The sequence below is a fragment of the Hibiscus syriacus genome, unplaced genomic scaffold (genome assembly GCF_006381635.1).
Source record: "Hibiscus syriacus cultivar Baekdansim isolate YM2019G1 unplaced genomic scaffold, ASM638163v2 tig00111783_pilon, whole genome shotgun sequence".
In the NCBI taxonomy this organism is placed as follows: domain Eukaryota; kingdom Viridiplantae; phylum Streptophyta; class Magnoliopsida; order Malvales; family Malvaceae; genus Hibiscus; species Hibiscus syriacus.
In genome coordinates this window covers 1422604-1441096 of record NW_024063178.1, presented here as the reverse complement: position 1 = coordinate 1441096, position 18493 = coordinate 1422604, and the positions used below count along the sequence as shown (strand labels likewise).

General features: G+C 34.5%; 1 long non-coding RNA gene and 1 pseudogene across 1 annotated transcript; one reads left to right on the top strand and one right to left on the bottom strand.

The window, feature by feature from the left end:
* Nucleotides 1–5012: 5012 nt before the first annotated feature.
* Nucleotides 5013–7906, top strand: LOC120170672 (annotated as a pseudogene).
* Nucleotides 7907–9902: 1996 nt separating this feature from the next.
* On the bottom strand, nt 9903–14600 carry LOC120170608. The gene is made up of 3 exons (XR_005520798.1): nt 14588–14600; nt 10590–10592; nt 9903–10052 (listed from the first exon to the last, which is right to left on the bottom strand). It is a non-coding gene; the product is annotated as an uncharacterized LOC120170608 (long non-coding RNA).
* Nucleotides 14601–18493: the final 3893 nt, after the last annotated feature.

Genomic DNA, 18493 nt, shown 5'->3' with positions numbered 1-18493 from the left:
TACCCATCATGGTATTTACCCTGACATGTTTTTATAATAGTTATACCGAGACATGTTTTATACCCCTCATGCTTTGTTCAACATATAAATCCTAACCTCATGCCATCTAGTTCACATGCTTGTTCGAGAAGAAAAAAATGAACCTAGCTGTATGATCTCTAGTTCGCATACATTTATTTGGAAATTAAAATTACACTACAAAAATTAATGTGCTCAAAAAGGCATTTATTTGTGTACTCTTCTTATGAGATTCTTAAGGTCTGGGTAAGGCTCTATCTGGATTCTAAGTTCACTATATGCTGGGTTTGGTTCTAAAGTAAGATGTTCTTCAATTGTCCTTATTGGTTCCCCTTGGGCTATCAAACCCTCAATCATGGCCCATCACAAGCTTTTGGATCGAGTTCAATTTGAGGGGACACACCTCTTTATGTCAATACGGAGGTGAAAACCATCACAAGGACCATAAGGCGTGAGCCCCAAGAGTATTCGCTATCTCATACGAAGGTGAAAACCACATGAGGAAGTAGTTTCTCACTACTACTTAAATAGGACGAAGCAGGGTTTTAGCTCATGTTATGCAAATGCAGTTGTGCACTGTGTGAGGAAAAGCTAAAACAAAGAAAACAATAATAAACATAAAACTCAAAATCTTGAATAATTATTTTCTCTGAAAACACCAACAAACAAATCAATACAACTATTTAGAGGTTGATCAAATTATAAACATAAAATTTATTCAAACCACACGACAAGGGATCAAAAATCAAATTAAAACGAACTTGTAATTTTCATTTGCAAAGATAATTAATTAGTCAATTAATGGACTGACCTCTAAAAAATGTTCCCAACAGAGTCACCAAGTTGTTGTAACGGTTTTTGAAAAGGCAAAGGGGCTTCGTTTCGAATAATATTTTGGCCGGTTAACAATAAAACATGGTTCGAGAAGTCTCCACCAATATTTGATTATGGTGTGATTGGGCACCCAAAAAGTATTTTTCATTTAAAAAACAATCATTTTAATTAAAACAATAAAGTTGCAGTATGCGTTACCAAAATTTGAGTTCGAGAGTCGGTTATGTGTGGGGAAGGATTAGCACCCCCACAGTATTCTAAATCGATACTTGGTCAATTAATTAGTTGTCTTTGCAATGAAACTTAAGAATTCTAGTCTAAAGTTAGGGGGACTAAATAGCAATTATCCCAAAAATTATAAAGCATTCATGAAAATGGGTAAATATCAATTTCAACCTCTACAGGTGACTATTTTGTAAAAATATAATCAAGTTAGGGGGACCTAAACGTGATTTCCCCTAACTTTTTCTATAAATACAACTTAAACTCTTTTTTTATTCACCCGATTTAAAAAAAATCTAAAAGATCTCTTCTCTCTCTTCTTTTCTCTTCGGTCGACCCACTACCGGTCACCTTACCCCGACTCTGGCCGCCATGTGCGGCGGACAGAACACCTAAATCGACACAAAAGCTCGATAACACTTAGATCTATCTCCCAAAACATAAATCCAAGGACAAAACCCTAAAGACCTAAAAACCACCGTGACCTTTCAGTTTTCTTGCACTCGACGACCTCCTCCTCCAACGAACCAGCTCCCTTCGCTTTGGCTACCCACTCTAAGGTATTTTCCTATATCTACCCTTCTCTTTGGTTTCAGTTTTATTGCAAGGTTTTGGTTGTTTTATTCTTTTTTTCTTGTGTTTCGAAACTGGAAAAATAATAATGAAAAATTAATACCTTGAATGCTTTTTTCTTTGTATTGCTTTTTCGAAACTGAAAAGGGGAACCCTTTTCTTACAGCTTGCTTGGGTTTTTATAACACTTTGTACATATATATATACTTTTTAATAAAAAATCAAATGATTACATGGTTTGTTTATGGATTTGGGGTTGCTTGCTGACTTAGGTGAACTGTCATAGCAGGGGGATGGCGAGTGGTTGGTGGTAGCTGTGGTGGGAAATGATTGGTGGAGATGGGCGATGACAGATCTTCATTGGAGTCATTGGATCTAGTGGTTGTGGCAGCTAGGGTTTAGAAACCCTAATTGATTAGGGTTAACATTAGGCCCGGGTTTGGGCTTCGAGTACTGGTCCTATTGGGTTGTTTGATTGTTCGGTCTGTGTGTTGAGTTATAACTGGGCCCAGTTTGGGTTTGTAAAACCTGAAAATAATAATAATATAAAAACATTGGGACGAAAACGAGTGTCGACGGTTATAAAGGAGTGAATTATAAATTTGGGGTTCTAACAGTTAACAACGATGATGAATGATACTAACTAAAGGTGATCGATATAGATGATGGTGAGTGATGGTGACAACAAGAGTGTTTGATTGAATTTAGGGTCAAGTTGACATTTTATATGAAGTTTAGGGTGAAAATGATATTGTATCTAAAGTTTAGAGTCAAATTGGTATTCTATCTAAAATTCAGTGATAAAATTAAAATTAACCCCTTTTAACTAACATGACACATCATCAAATTCACTGAATTTAATGGGTCATCGACCAAAATGTAACAATTGATAATGTAAAACTTAATAAATCGATGACATAAATTATTAGAACTTAACTTTTTTGGAATTTTGTGAGTCAAAGTGTATAAATATAAAAAAAGTGAGTCACCAATCTAATAGGTCACCCTAATTTTAAATTTTTTATATAAAAAAGTTTAGGTCCGGGGTGGCTCCCCAAGTGTAGGGTCAGGGCATATCTAAGACCCAATTGGGATTTGTATAGAAATTTACAGATTGCCCACCAAGAATGACGATGGTAGGATTCGAACTTGGCCTTACAAGCTGAAATTCTTAAACCCTAATTTTAAATTTATGACTTACATGGTATAAGAGGAATAATCTTATCTTATTAGTTTTTTTACTGAAAATAAAATTTATTAATAAAATTACTTTTTTTATTGCAAATAAAATTATTATTAAATTATAAAATGTTCTTTAAAAAGCTATTTTAAAATGAGATCATATGGAAAACACGACAACCTACCTCAAAGATCATATTTAGTAGTTTTTTCTTTAACATCGTCATTTTATTAAACGATAATTAATAAAAAATTAAATCCATTTGACGTGTAATCTTTTAATATTTTAATTGTAGCAACATAAGGTTTTAACTTAGATTTGTAAAAACAAATTTTATTGTAACTAAAAACATATTTTTCAGATTATTTTGATAAATATTTAAATTAAAAATTAAGGGTTATTTTTGTCCTTCTAGTAGATAGAATTTATTATTTTTATCCATATAGTATTTTCGCATCACTTTAGCTCTCGAATTTATTTAATTACATCATCCTAGATCTTAAACCCTAAATCTCGCTTAAAATCCTAAATCATAAAGACTAATCCCTAAACCCTAACTTATAAATCCTAAATCTTAAACCATAACTTAAATCTTAAATAATAGTCAATTTTATAAACATTGATGCAATTAAACAACTTCGAAAATTAAACTGATGTGAAACCATCATAGTAGCGGAAATGATAAAGTAAGTTTGCTACATTAACAAAAGTAATCTTTAAACCCTAAATTAAATACTTAATTAGATACAAGCTAAAGATTATAAACTTATTTATATTTATATTGTGGGATGAGAACCTAACGACACTTAAGTCAACCTCAAAAATCCTAATAATATAATTTTATTAAAGGATGAAAAAAATATTCTAATTTTATTTATAATTTATTTGTCCCTGTAATATCGTATTTTTATTAAATGATGAAAAATAAAAATACAAACATCATTTACCCGTAAATAACTCTTAGAATTAATTTTTTTTACGTATACTTTTTCAGACTTATAAATTTACTAGGGACAACATGCTATTATAATTATGAATAATAATAATTATGATTATTTAATATGTTATAACTATAACATCATTTTTTTAAATGGCGTCAAGTTGGACATTTTACTAATGATCAAAATAGAAACAAATTTCAGTTGTTTATTTTAATAATGACAAAGATAATTTTCGTCACAAATCATCAAATAAAACGAGTGACAAAATATGATCGTCACAATTATAGATAATAATTGTCACAAAATATGTTATAATTGTCATCAAAAGAGTGACCAAATAGAAATATGTCCAAATTACTCATTTTATTGGTGACAAAAATAATTTTCATCACAAATCATTCATTAAAAATAGTGGCGAAATGTGTTCTTCACAATAATTGAAAATAATAGTATCACTTAATATGTTATCACAATTACATCTTTTCAAACAAAAAAGAAATTGAGTATTCGAACATTGCATTTGTGACAAATTGATAGTGGCAACTTGTTTAGGTCTTGATAAATCACTATTAGTGACAAAGTTACTTGTGATGAACTCTAAAATTATCATAATTATTATTTAAAAAGTGACTAAATAGAAATAAGTCACCATTACTTAAAAAGTGATAAAAATAATTTTGGTAATAAGTAACATACTTTATGTGACTAAAGTTTTCAATGTCATAGTTAAATGATCACTAAAAATCTTTAAATAAAACTAATCCAAAAATTGTTAAATTTAATGATCAACATTAATCAAGGAAATAAATTGTGAAGTATATAAATTTAATTGAGTATAAAAAAATCAAAACATTTAATTAATTTTTAAAAAAAGTTTGAGAATTTGTGAATTTCTCTTTATATATATATATATATATATATATATATATATATATTGGATTTCTCAACTTGTATAACTAAAAGGAGTGGAATAAATGAATTTTGAAAGAAATATAGTCGATTAACATCACACACAAAAAAAACAGCAACGACAATGCTCTTTGACGCATGGAGAGGAATGGAGAGAAAGAGGGAGAAAATTTTGTTGGTTTAAATATTTTTCTAACTACACAATTATCGGTCAAAATACTCGTAAATTTGTTAGCCTCCAATTTGACAACCAAAATAGAAGAAACTAAAAAGTAATAAATAAAAACAACAACAATTGAATGAGATGTTTTTGTTCATGTTGTGGCTAGATTATCTGATTATTTAAAAGGAGACAAAAATATTAAGAGAGAAAAGGGATAGAAGATGTGGCACACAAAAGGAGGTGGTGGTGCAGGCAAGAAAGGAGGAGGCAACGGGTTGGTTGCTGTGGCCATCGACAAGGATAAAGGGAGCCAACATGCTCTAAGATGGGCCACCGAACACCTTGTTTCAAGAGGCCGAACTGTTGTTCTTATTCATGTTACTAAACCCATCTGTATGTATATTCATGTCCTTTTTTGTATTTCAAAAATACACGATGATTCTTATAGCATTTTGCGGGGTGCAGATAATGTTGGTGGAACAAGCTCAGATGTTCATAAGAAATTTATGATGGATAAGCTATCCAAGGAATTGTTCCTCAGTTTCCATTGCTTTTGTACTCGGAAAGACGTAAAGTTTACACCTGCTGCTAAGCTTTTCACGTTTGCTTTGTTTAAAATACTATTGAGACAAATTCTACGTGGCAGATACAATGTCTCGATGTGATACTTGAAGATTCGGATGTTGTAAAAGCTTTGACGGAATATGTATCTCAGGCTTCAATTGAGAAGTTAGTTATGGGGGCCCCTTCGAAAGGTGCTTTTATGAGGTATGCTTAATATGATTGACATATTAAAAGGTGTGGGAATGAATATATGAAATGAATGAATGTATGAAATGCAGAAAATTCAGGGGGGATACTCCCACCTGTGTAACCAAAGCAGCACCAGATTTCTGCACTGTCTATGTGATCAACAAAGGGAAGATCTCTTCCATACGAAACGCCTCTCGTTCGGCTCCGTCTTCTTCACCGCTTCTAGATCAAATTAAGAAACAAAATTTTCTCGAGAATCCTCCAAGAGCAGGTTCACCTTCCTCTCTTTTTTCGTTTCTTTCCATTCAGATATTGAATCGATGTTTTGAATGTGCAGCTGCTGAAGTGACCAACCCTCCTACTTCATGTGACGGTTGTTCCAAGTCCTCATTGCCGGGTACGAGGGCGAGCCTGATGAAAGCCTTTGGGGATTTCCCCGAATCAGATACGGATATCTCATTCGTCAGCTCGGACAGACCCAGCACCGATCGCAACTCCTCCTTGCTCTTCGATTCATTCCTCGATTCAAGCAGACATTCACGGTTGTCCTGCAGCACCGACTACAGCATAGGATCCATACCTTTAGGGATCAGGTGGTCTGATCCACAAATGTCACACGAGAGTTCCAGGACGTCTTGTTCATCTCAAAATCTGGTATGTTTGTCTAAATACGCCCCATGTCGATCACCTTGGCCGTAATATAATTATTAATATTTAAATAAAAATCTAAAAACAAATAGGATGAGGTTGAAGCTGAAATGAAGAGATTGAGGCAAGAACTTAAGCAAACAATGGATTTGTACAGTAACGCATGTAGAGAAGCCTTGACAGCAAAACAACAGGTACTATTTATATCCGATACCCATGTCCAATGAAAATGCATATAGAACTTGGTGTTTGTGAATCCGTAGACAACAGTTCACTGAAATATTAATGTTAGGCAATGGACCTGAACCGATGCAAGAACAAAGAAGAAGAAAGATTGGAAGAGGCGAGACAAGCCGAGGAAGCAGCAATGTCGGCTGTAGAAGCAGAAAGGGCAAAGTGCAAGGCTGCTGTTGAAGCAGCTGAAGCCGCAGAGAGACTTGCACTATCACAAAAACCATCCAATTTAGAAGGGGAGGCTCTAAGAGAAGCAATGGAAATGACGAAAATGCTCAAGGCTTTATCCAATAGAAAAATCCAATATCGAAGATATACGATAGAGGAAATCGAACAAGCGACCGAGAACTTTGCTCCATCTCTAAAGATCGGAGAAGGGGGTTATGGACCTGTTTATAAGTGTTATCTTGACCATACACAGGTTGCAGTCAAGATTTTACGACCAGATGCAGCTCAAGGGAGATTACAATTTTTGCAAGAGGTAAGCAACTATGTAGTTTATGTGCTTCGTTGTTTGCTTCCCATGCATACAATATGAAGCAACATGTTGGTGTATGATTATTGTTGCGCAGCTTGAAGTACTGAGCTGCATACGCCATCCGAACATGGTGCTTCTTCTAGGTGCTTGTCCCGAGTATGGCATTCTAGTCTACGAATACATGAGCAACGGAAGCTTAGAAGATTGCATATTTCGGAAAGGTAACACCCCCGCGCTATCTTGGCAAATCCGATTCCGAATAGCTGCAGATATAGCCATAGGCCTGCTTTTCCTCCATCAGACAAAGCCTGAGCCAATCGTGCATCGTGACCTCAAGCCTGCCAACATTTTGCTTGATCATAACTATGTTAGCAAGATCGGTGATGTCGGATTAGCTAGGCTCGTACCAGCTGTTGCTGAGAACATGACACAAGTGCATATAACTTCAGCAGCGGGTACGTTTTGCTACATCGACCCGGAATATCAGCAAACAGGAGTGCTTGGGGTGAAATCAGACATATACTCATTAGGGATATTGCTTCTTCAACTTATAACAGCGAAGCAACCGATGGGACTGACTCACTATGTGGAGCAAGCAATCGAGCGAGGCACATTTTTTACGGAGATGGCTGACCCTGCAGTGACGGATTGGCCGGAAGAAGAAACGATGGCATTGGCAAAGCTGGCTCTTCAATGTGCCGAACTTAGGCGTAAAGACAGACCAGATCTTGGGAAAGAAATCTTACCATTGCTTTCTGAACTCAGAGATATGGCTGAGGAGAAAATGGCCCATTTCTTCTTTGCAGGCAGTCCTGTTTCCTCCCCGTGACACAGCCAGGTAGGTCACTTCCATTATTCATCTATTTTCTCCTTTTTCAAATTTTATTTTATTTTATTTTAGTTTACATACGGATCCATATGATATATCTTTTCTCCCATTACAGAGTGAATGATGTTGGCAGTCCAAGGGGCCAAGTTTAAAGAAGAAAATGATAGGATTAAATCAGTCAGAACATAACAAAGACTAGCTCAAGGATATGTGGAAAAAAAATTTAGGTCTTGACATTTAACAGCCATGAAACCAAGCTGCTTTCTGCATGTTTAAGTGTTGGTTATTCGTTTATGTATTGTATGCTGGGAAATATGCATATTCACCAATGTAATTTAACTGCATAATTTTCTCTTTCTCTCATGTATTTCAAGCATGATTCGATATAATCTCAAAATTCTTATTCATACATTTAAAAACAAATTATCATACCCTTTATGTGAGAATTTATAATTTTAGGTTCATTGCTAAAGACCCATCATAAACCTAAAAATTTGGAACTTGGATTCACAAAAAAAACAATTATATGATGATGAGATGCATACAATAAGAATGGTCGGTCCTGATTATTTTTTGACTCAGGGCGAAAATTTATAAAAATGGGCCCCTAAATTAAAAACTTTAAAAAATATATAATATATTTTTTTAGATTTTTTTATTAAATTAAACAAATAATAATTTATTATAATATAAAAAAATATTAGAAAATATATTTAAGCATACAAATACTTACAAAAAGCATTACCTTTGAACATTTATTGATTCAAAATTATTGATGATAGTGTTAATATCAATGTTTTCCAACCTATTTTTCTCAGTACATAACATAACATAACATTTGAAAATAAAACAACGTTCTTATCTGAAATTTTAAAATATATAAAAATAAAAAGAAAGAATTTGAAAACATGATCTACCTAGAATTCTAAGAACAATGCTCAATATGGTTCAAGCACCACAATTGATGATAAACAATTGTGTTTGTATTTATGTTTGTGAGAAATATGATAAATTAAAAAAATAAAAATAATAATTATTAGAGGAATTGTGAAACATGGAAGATAAAAGAAGCATCCTAATTATATTTAATTTTTTTCCTCTCATTGAGTTTCGAAGAAAAAATAACGTTGGTAAAATTTTTCATTGATATGATAAATCGGAAAAGAGATTTGGTAGATTGATGGAGAGAATTTGGAAGGACCAAAATTAAAGAGATTCAGTTGCTTTTTTTTAAAATTTTATGAAAGAAATATTGAATCAGAATTTTATGGTAAGAAAAACTTATTAACGTTAACATAAAAAAGTAACGACAACATTTGACACTTTAATAAATTTATGAGTCCCATTATTTTATTTTATAGTTTTTTTAATTTATTATAAAAAATATTATACTAAAAAAATTTAATTTGTGGGCCCTGGATAGATGCCCTACTGCCCTGGCCCAAGGTCGACCCTGACAATGAGAAACAAAAAATAGTTAGCAACTGAAATTCTGTCAAAAAATATTTCTTTACTTGACAGCTCTGCTGTTCTAACAGTCTATCTGATGAGCTCAAAACAAGGGTACAAAAGCTCTCACCTCCAAAGGTTATACTTGTATCCTTCATACCCATGTCTAAATATGGGTCGGGTAGGGATAACATGAAAAATATTAAGAACGAAAGGGAAAGAAAGCCAACACCAATTGTTATAATCTTTTATTAAATTACCTCAAAGGATGGGGAACTTTACAAATGCAAGGTATTAGCCATTATCTTCACTATACTCGCATGAAAATGCAAAGCAATTATATAACGCCAAGAAACAAGAAATGGAAAAAAACTAATGAATACAGTTAAGGAAACAAAGAAACAGAAAACTTATTACTACAGGCTAATATTACACATAAAGAAAATCAACCCTATGAAACTTGATGTTGGGGAAGAGACCGAACAACCAAACCCAAGCGAAAGCACAACCAATATTCTTTCTCTCCCCAATAACTCATGTAAAAAATTATGGTAAGCACTATAGCACAACATATATTCTCTAGCAACACTAATCAACCATAAATCAACCAATGCAATCAGAATACAAATAAATCAAGACACTGACATTTTTACATGGAAAATAAAAATTAGAGTCAGATCAAAAGCTTCACTATCATCAAAAGTTCAACTACAAGATCACAATATTGAGCCTACAACAAGCATTCAACTCCAACAAGGCTAACAACATGTAATTTTTAGAAAAAGAGAGAAAATGGGAGAACATCACCAAAAATGCAACTGCTAAAAATTGATGATTCATGTCGTTACAAAACTCGAATAAAAAATCCGATCGTACAAACTCAAGAACTCCAAATCATATAGTTGTTAGCCAAAAATCAGCTCAATCAAACCACGGATGGACCTCCTATCAAAGAGTTGATCACTCTTGCACCAAACTTTAAAATTTTGTTTTTCTCCACTATTTTTTTCTCTCATATGAAGGTTCTCTCTTTCATTAAAAATCAAATCTAATTTTTCTGCTATATGTTGCTCACACACAAACCAAAGTTTAGCTTTTTACAAAAATCAAATAGTACTTTTAAAAGGTTGTAGAAGTTTTTCACCAAAACTAAAAAATGGAAAAAGTAAACAACCTATTTTTGTGGGTTCATGGGTGATGGGATTCCCACATAGTGAGGCCCACACCCAACAAATCTCCCTCTAACTATGTAGGGAATGCCTTCATGCCGGTGAACAAGAAACATACTTCAAACTTCCCTCTTGGTAAGACTTTCGTCAATATATCAACACCATTATCATCAGTATGTATCTTATCACGCTCTAACAGCTTAGCTTCAAGAATATCTCATGTCAAATGGTACCTCGCATCAATATACTTAAATCTAGCATGAAAAGTTGAGTTCTTACCAAGTGAATCGTGCTTTGTCTATCACAATATAGGACATGGCTCTTCATAGTAAAACTAAGTTCATGCACAAACTTCTTCATCCAAAGCATCTCCTTACATGCTTCGGTTGCAGTAATGAACTCTGATTTAGTGGTGGACAATGCAAAAACATTTTTACAATGTCGATTTTCATGCCATAGATATCCCTGCATAAGTAATCAAATAACCTAAATTAGATCTCCTCAGATCAATGTCTCAAGCCATATATGAATTTCTATATCCAACAAGGACATGTTCCTCAATGCCGAAACAAAGTTTCAAGTTGGAACTACCACAGAGATATCTCATGATCCACTTCTCTACATTCTAATGCTCATGTGTGGATTAGAAATAAATTGACTAAAGTACCAACAATATAAGCCAAGTCTGATCTTGTGCATACCATCGCATACATTAAACTACATGCTGCTGAAGAGTAAGGAACTTTCTGCATCTCTTCCTTCTCCTTTTCTGTTGAAAGACTATGCTTAACACTCAATCTAAAATGCGTAGCAAAGGGAGTATTCATTTCTTTAGCTTTATCCATACCGAATCTTTGAAGTACCTTCTCAATGTACCTCTCCTATGATAACCATAATTTCTTGGCCTTTCTATCGCTTGTTAATGTTATGCCAAGAATTTTATTTTATGACCCCAAATCCTTTATCGTAAAGTCTTTACTCAACTCATGCTTCAACTTCTCAATTCTAGAAGCATTACAACCAACAGTAAGTATATCATCAACATAGAGGAAAAGAATAATGAAATCATCGTCAGAGAATCTCTTAACAAGTACACAATGATCAGAAGTAGTTTCTTGTAGCCTTGCTCCCCCATAATAGACTAAAACTTCTTGTACCATTGCCTAGGAGCTTGCTTCAAACCGTATAAGCTCTTCTTCAACATGCACACATGTTCCTCTTTCTCTTGTACAAAAAATCCCTCTAGCTGCTCCATGTTAAGTTATTCCTCCAAGTCACCATGAAGAAACACAATTTTCACTTCCATTTGTACAATCTCTATGTCATAACAAGTTGTCAAACTAAGTATAGTTATGATATAAGACATCTTCACAGCCGGAGAAAATATCTCTTTAAAATCAACCCCTTTTTTCTGAGTATGACCCTTGACGACCAATCTAGCTTTGTATCATGTATATAAAGACTTTTCTTCTCGCTTCAGCCTATAAACCCACTGATTCTTCAAAGTTCTTTTACCATTAGGCACTTTCACCAATTCAAATGTACGGTTTTCATGCAAAACTTGAAGTTCATCTTTCATCGCTTCAACCCGCTGATCTTTACATTCACTCTCCATAGCATCATCATAACATTCAGGTTCTCCCCCGTAAGTTAAAAGAACATACTCATCAGAATAATACATGATAAAAGATTGTCGATATCTAGAAAACCTTCGAAGTAGAATTGCTGGTGGAGCTATAGGTGCTTGTTGTTAATAATTCATAACATCATCCATTGAAGCATCAAAGTAACTTGTATCTTGCTGGTCATCATTAAAATCATCATGCAGATCACTCTGAATAAGATCTGGTGAAGGGTCTAGGGGAACCGGATTCACATCGATCAAGTCACCACTATCTTGTGAATTTGATTTCTCCATCTTATCAATGTCATCAATGGTCCGATCTTCAATAAAGATAACATCTCCATTTCTCACGAGCTTCTTCTGAAATGGATCATAAAGTTTATAACTAAACTCAATATCTAAACTGATAACTCTATAAAAAGAATATGCTTTCTGTCTTTTTACTTAAGTTATTGTTTGTCTAAAAGTCGTTGTCATGGTATTTTAGTTGCATTTAGGTCATATTTACATGTGGTGGATAAGTTTTGCCTAGGCAAGATTTATTTGGCTTAACTGATGCTGCTGACAAGGAATGTTCTTTGTTGTCTATGCTGATACAGGAAATAACTAAGTAAGAATTTATTTGCCGAGATAAAAACTATTTCCTAGGGCTAGAGGAACATAAGAAGATAACGGTGAGGAACATATTTATCTTATCAAGGTAAGATTTATCTTACAGATCTGACGTGGCTCAACAACTACTGACGTCATTTGCCCAAGCTTAATCCTTACGTGCAATCACGCCCTTTAAGAAAATTGTCCACTTCTAGCCGCCTTTCCATTAATAACATGGGTAAGTTAACGAGGGTATTTAGGGAATTTAAAAGGACACAAAACCCTATAAATTCCCACTATAAATATCTCATTATGGTTGCCCAACAGAGAAAGGAAGAAGAGAATTTACCCTAGGCGATGAATAAGCAGCTGAAACACCTTGTTTTCCACCATTCCCCCACTCGACTTTCCTTGGTACCCTCCATAGTCAGGCTATATCAGAGCAGCGGCTAGGACCTTGAGAGAGGTTGGCCGTTGGAGCAGGTGTGGTGGTGGTCAGAATGTCACGGCAAAGCTCTGTTTGGGAGTGTTTATTCCCTAGTTCTTAATTTCTGACTCGCTTAAAGGGCTTGTACTTAATGTTTAACTCTTGGATGATATTTTTCGCACCATGAACTACTTTACTTGGTGTTGGTTATGGTTTTGATGAAACATTGTTTTTTGTTTTTGAATGAAGAAGTTTGTTTATGCTTAATATTGTTTTGTTCATCATTTTAATATTTTTCCTTGACACTGTAAGAGCTTTTGAGAGATTGCCTGGTGCCTAGGCAAAACATTCATAGACTTTGTAAGAGCTTTAAAGAGATTTCCATTATTTTAGGAATATATGCCTAATATCGAGAGAATTAGGGAAGATCTACATGAACAATAGGACTGATCCGGGATGGTGAGGTACTAATCCTTCTTAGAGATAAAGAGAGGGTTTCATTCAACTAAAAGGGTAGTTACTTAAGTAGAATAGACAAATAATGCGGTTTACACTGAGGGGTATCAATGCAACAATAGTTTGACAAACCAAAGTTTATAGTTTACGCCGAGTAGTATTGCTATAACAACCGTTCTTGAATACTCTAGTAATCCTGTAGAGTAACTTAAACATAGAACACTAAGTCATTCTAGACATAGATTAACTTTTTGCCTTAGCAAAATCAACCTAAGTGCTCCGTAAAGAAGTATGTCTGTGTGAGGTTTCTTTGAATATATTGAGCCCAACACTTTTAATTTGCCTTAATAATTTTGATTTATTTACTTTTACATTTTTCCTTACCTCGAATAAACTTTTCTATACACCATACTTCATAATATTTCTTGCCTAGACAGTGCTTTCACATTAATTTATTTCCTTTAATATTACTTGTTTTAGTTTCGATAAGAATTTCAGGACTAGTTTGTGATACCTAGTTCTAGCTATAGGAAAACATCAACAATTCCCACCAATCCCTGAGTAGACGATAACTCTACATACTACTATATTACTTGCATTTATTGTGTATACTTACACAAATTTTCTTGCCTTAGAACATATATTCACAAGCGATCAAGTTTTTGGTGCCATTGCCGGAGATTGGCAACTGAAGGAATTTTGATAATTTATGCCATAACAAATTTTTATTTCTTGTCACATTTTATTTTATTTAGTTTAACTTGTTTATTTTTCATATTTTATGTTGAAGGTTTTTTTCATTGCATGACCCTGAGATCTACTAATGAACCATTAGAACCATTTGACCCTAGGATTGAACAGTCATTCAGACAAAGGCGACGTAACCAATGTGCCAGAGATTGTATGAATCGACTGTAGTATCAAGATGATAGTAATATGGGAGATCAGACAGATCTCGATGTCGCTACAAATTATCTTCCTAGAGAGACTACAAGACCACAAGCAATATGAGATCAATTGAATCTGATTCTTAAAGATCTCAACCCTGGAATAGTGGCACCTGAAATACAGGCAACCATTTTGAACTTAAAATGGTGATATTCAACATGCTAAACTCCATCGGTTAATTAGGTCGCTCACCTATTGAGGATGCTAAACATCATGTTCGTGTCTTCCTTGAAGTGTACGGTTCGTTCATGCAACAAGGAGTGCATGAAGATATGCTGAACCTTAAACTATTACCTTATTCTCCATATGACTGAGCAAGAGCTTGGCTTAGTGGAGTTTCTTCTCGATCAATGGAATCTTGGGCTGACTTATGCAAAAGTTTTTTGCTTCTCTACAACCCGCCCAACATGCACACCCAACTTCGCAATGACATTTCAAGTTTTCTCCAAGGCGATGAGGAATCTATGTATGAATGTTGGGACATATATAAAAGCTTGATTCGCAAGTGCACTAACCACATATCCATGACTGGACTCAAGTCATGATGTTTTACAACGGAGTCAATGCACCTACTCGCATGATGTTAGATGCATTGGCAAATTGAACTTTGTTCCACAAATCATCAGAGGAAGCCTTTGATATCCCTGATTGGATAGCCAATAATGACTATCAATTCTCGTCTGCAAGGTTTAGAATCGGTAGAAGAATATATGGGGCGTATGAACTTGACAGTAAGGATTCAGTTTCTGCCCAACATTCTTCTATAACTAACATACTTAAAATTTTGCAGAGTTCTAGTGAAGTGAAAGAAGTCAAGGCTACTAACTCGACATGCATTTTATGCCGAGGAAATCATCATGAGAGTGAATTCCCAGAAAACTTGGAGTCCATCAACTTCGTGGGCAACTTCAATAGAAGCAACAACAACAACCCCTATTCCAATACATACAATCCTGGATGGCGACAACATCCAATTTTTTCATGGGATAATCAAGGGAATAATAATAATAATTATACAGGCAATTTTAATAGATCACAACAAAATGTTTCTGAACACTCAAGTTCAAAACATCAATAGATATCATGGCAAGGTAATAATAAAAGTAACACATCTTCTTCAAACTCTAACACTCTTGAAGCTTCATTGCATGAATTTATGTCTTCAACAAAATATTTCATGGTTTCAACAAAGACCTTGATACACGAACATTCATAAACAATAAAGAATTAAGGAAATATGTTGCAAATCCAAGCACCTTTATTACAAAGCCATAGCTCATCGTTAAGGGCACTGAGAATCAAGTGGGATAAATTTCCACGGCATTACATTCGCGACCATAAGGAAGTCTCCCTCTAGTGACACTAAAGTCACTACGCCTCCTAGAAAGGAGAAATGCAGTGCACTCACGTTGAGGAGTGGTACTCAGATTAATCTTGATGATAAGTTTGGGGGAGAGAAACCAAAAAATTTTAGCCAAGGATCCACACATGAAGAACTTGAAAATCAAGCTGAGATTGATGAACACGTAAAACTAGCTAAGAAGAATGAAATAAACTAGAGTTCGAGAAGTTAACACATTAATGGTGATAAATTATTTTCCAAGGCAAAAGTTGCTACACCACTTGTAGCATATGAAGTTAGACCCCCAACACCTTTCCCTATACAGTTGAAGAAACATAATGACGAGAATCAATTCATAAATTTTGTTGATTTCCTTGATTAGCTACATATCAATGTTCCATTACTTGAAGTCACTGAGCAGATGCTTTCCTATGCCAAATTTCTGAAAGACATTTTCACAAAGAAGTGAAAGGTGGAAAGAATAGAAATTGTTGCCATGACAACATAACATTGTTTGGTAATGAATAAACTTCCGTCGAAGCAAAAAGATCTTGGCAGTTTTGTATAACAAAATATGAATAAGAAAATCTCCCTATTAACATTGGACGTCCATTCTTAGCTACTACGTGTATTCTAATATGAACATAACATTGTTTGGTAATGAATAAACTTCTGTCGAAGCAAAAAGAGCTTGGAATAAGAAATGCTCGACCAACCACAATTATTTTACAACTAGTTGATCAATCATATGTTCGTCCCGAGGGCAGAATTGAAGATGTTATTGTTAAAGTGGACAAGTTTGTATTTTCTAGTTGATTTTCTCACTCTAGATTGTGAAGCCGATGAAAATCTCCCTATTATCCTTGGACGTCCATTCTTAGCTACTGCGTGTATTATAATAGATTATGAGAATGGAGAGTTCACGATGTGGGTGGTTGATCAAAGTGTCATAATCAATGTCTTCAACACTCTTAAATACGTTGATGATTCTGACGAATTCCATTACATTGAAGACATTGATTCATTGGAAGAAGCTGGAACAGAAAATTCTGGTCAAGGCAAATTTTTACATCTTGATGAGTATGATAAATTTTGCCAAGACAAAATTCTTGAGAATGACGGCTGTTAATTTTTTTTTGCCAAGACGATATTTTAAAAAATGAGAAACACAATACTTGTTACCACAACGAAATTCTTCTGAGAGTAGATGAAAGACATATTGAGAGCATACCTCGTACAGTCTGAGAAAAATTCATTAGAAGAAGAACAATCTAGTTTACTTCAAGCTAGACCAAGTATGAGATTTGAACCCACTTCATTTTAATGAATATATTCCTCCAAAACCTTCACTACAACATGTGCCTACCTTAGAACTTAAATCTTTGCCATCACATTTGAAGTACGCTTATTTAGGTAGTGATGAAACTTTACCTATTATAATTTCTGCTAGTCTAACCCACGAGAAAGAGGGAAGTTTGTTGAATGTTTTGTCACAACACATAAAAGTTCTTGGGTGGACCATGGCAGATTTAAAGGGAATCAACCCTACAATATGCATGCACAAGATCCAATTAGAAGATAGCCATATCAATTATGTGGAACAATAAAGGAGACTTGACAAAAATAATGAAAAAAATGGTGATGAAGGAAATCATAAAATGGTTGGATGCTAGAGTGATTTATCCAATATTTGATAGTTCATGGGTTAATCCAGTGCAATGCGTGCCAAAAAAAGGGTGGCGTGACCATGGTTTAAAATGATAATGATGAGCTTTTGACTACAATAACCATCACGGGCTAGCGGATATGCATGGATTACAGGAAGCTCAACAAGGCAACAAAGAAAGACCATTTCCCTCTCACTTTCATGTATCAAATGCTTGATAGGTTAGCAGGTAAGGCAATTTACCGTTTTCTTTACGGATATTCTGGATACAATCAGATCACCATAGCACCTGAAGATCAGGAAAAGACCACCTTCACATACCTGTATGGTACCTACTCCTTTAGAATAATGTCGCTCGGACAATGTAATGCTCCGACAACTTTTCAGATGTGTATGATGGCCATTTTCTTATATATGGTGGAATACTTCATGGAAATATTTATGGATGACTTCTCCATCTTGGGCAATGACTTTGATCGATGCCTCGATAATTTATCTAAAGTGCTTAAGCGATACGAGGAGTCCAACCTTGTGCTAAATTGGGAAAATGTCATTTTATGGTGACCGAAGGAATTGTGCCGGGACACAAAATTTCTTGATAAGCCATCGCAGTGGATAAATCCAAACTGGACGTAATAAAGAATTTACCTCCACCCACCACTGTATAGGGCATAAGAAGTTTCCTAGGGCATGTATGATTCTACAGGTGGTTCATCAAAGATTTTCAAAGATTTCAAAGCCTTTGTGTCTGCTACTTCAATAGAATTAATCGTTCGTGTTCAACAATGAATGCCTCAATACATTCATTGATCTGAAGAAAAAACTCACCTCAACACCAATTGTTGTACCACATTACTAGGATGCCCCTTTGAGCTAATGTGCGATGCAAGTGACTATGTGGTAGGGGTAGTGTTAGGGCAAAAAAAAGATAAAATCTTCCATTTCATCTATTATGCTAGTTGTATCCTTAATGATACGCAACTTTATTATACCACCATTGAAAAAGAATTTCTTGCAATGGTATTTGCTTTTGATA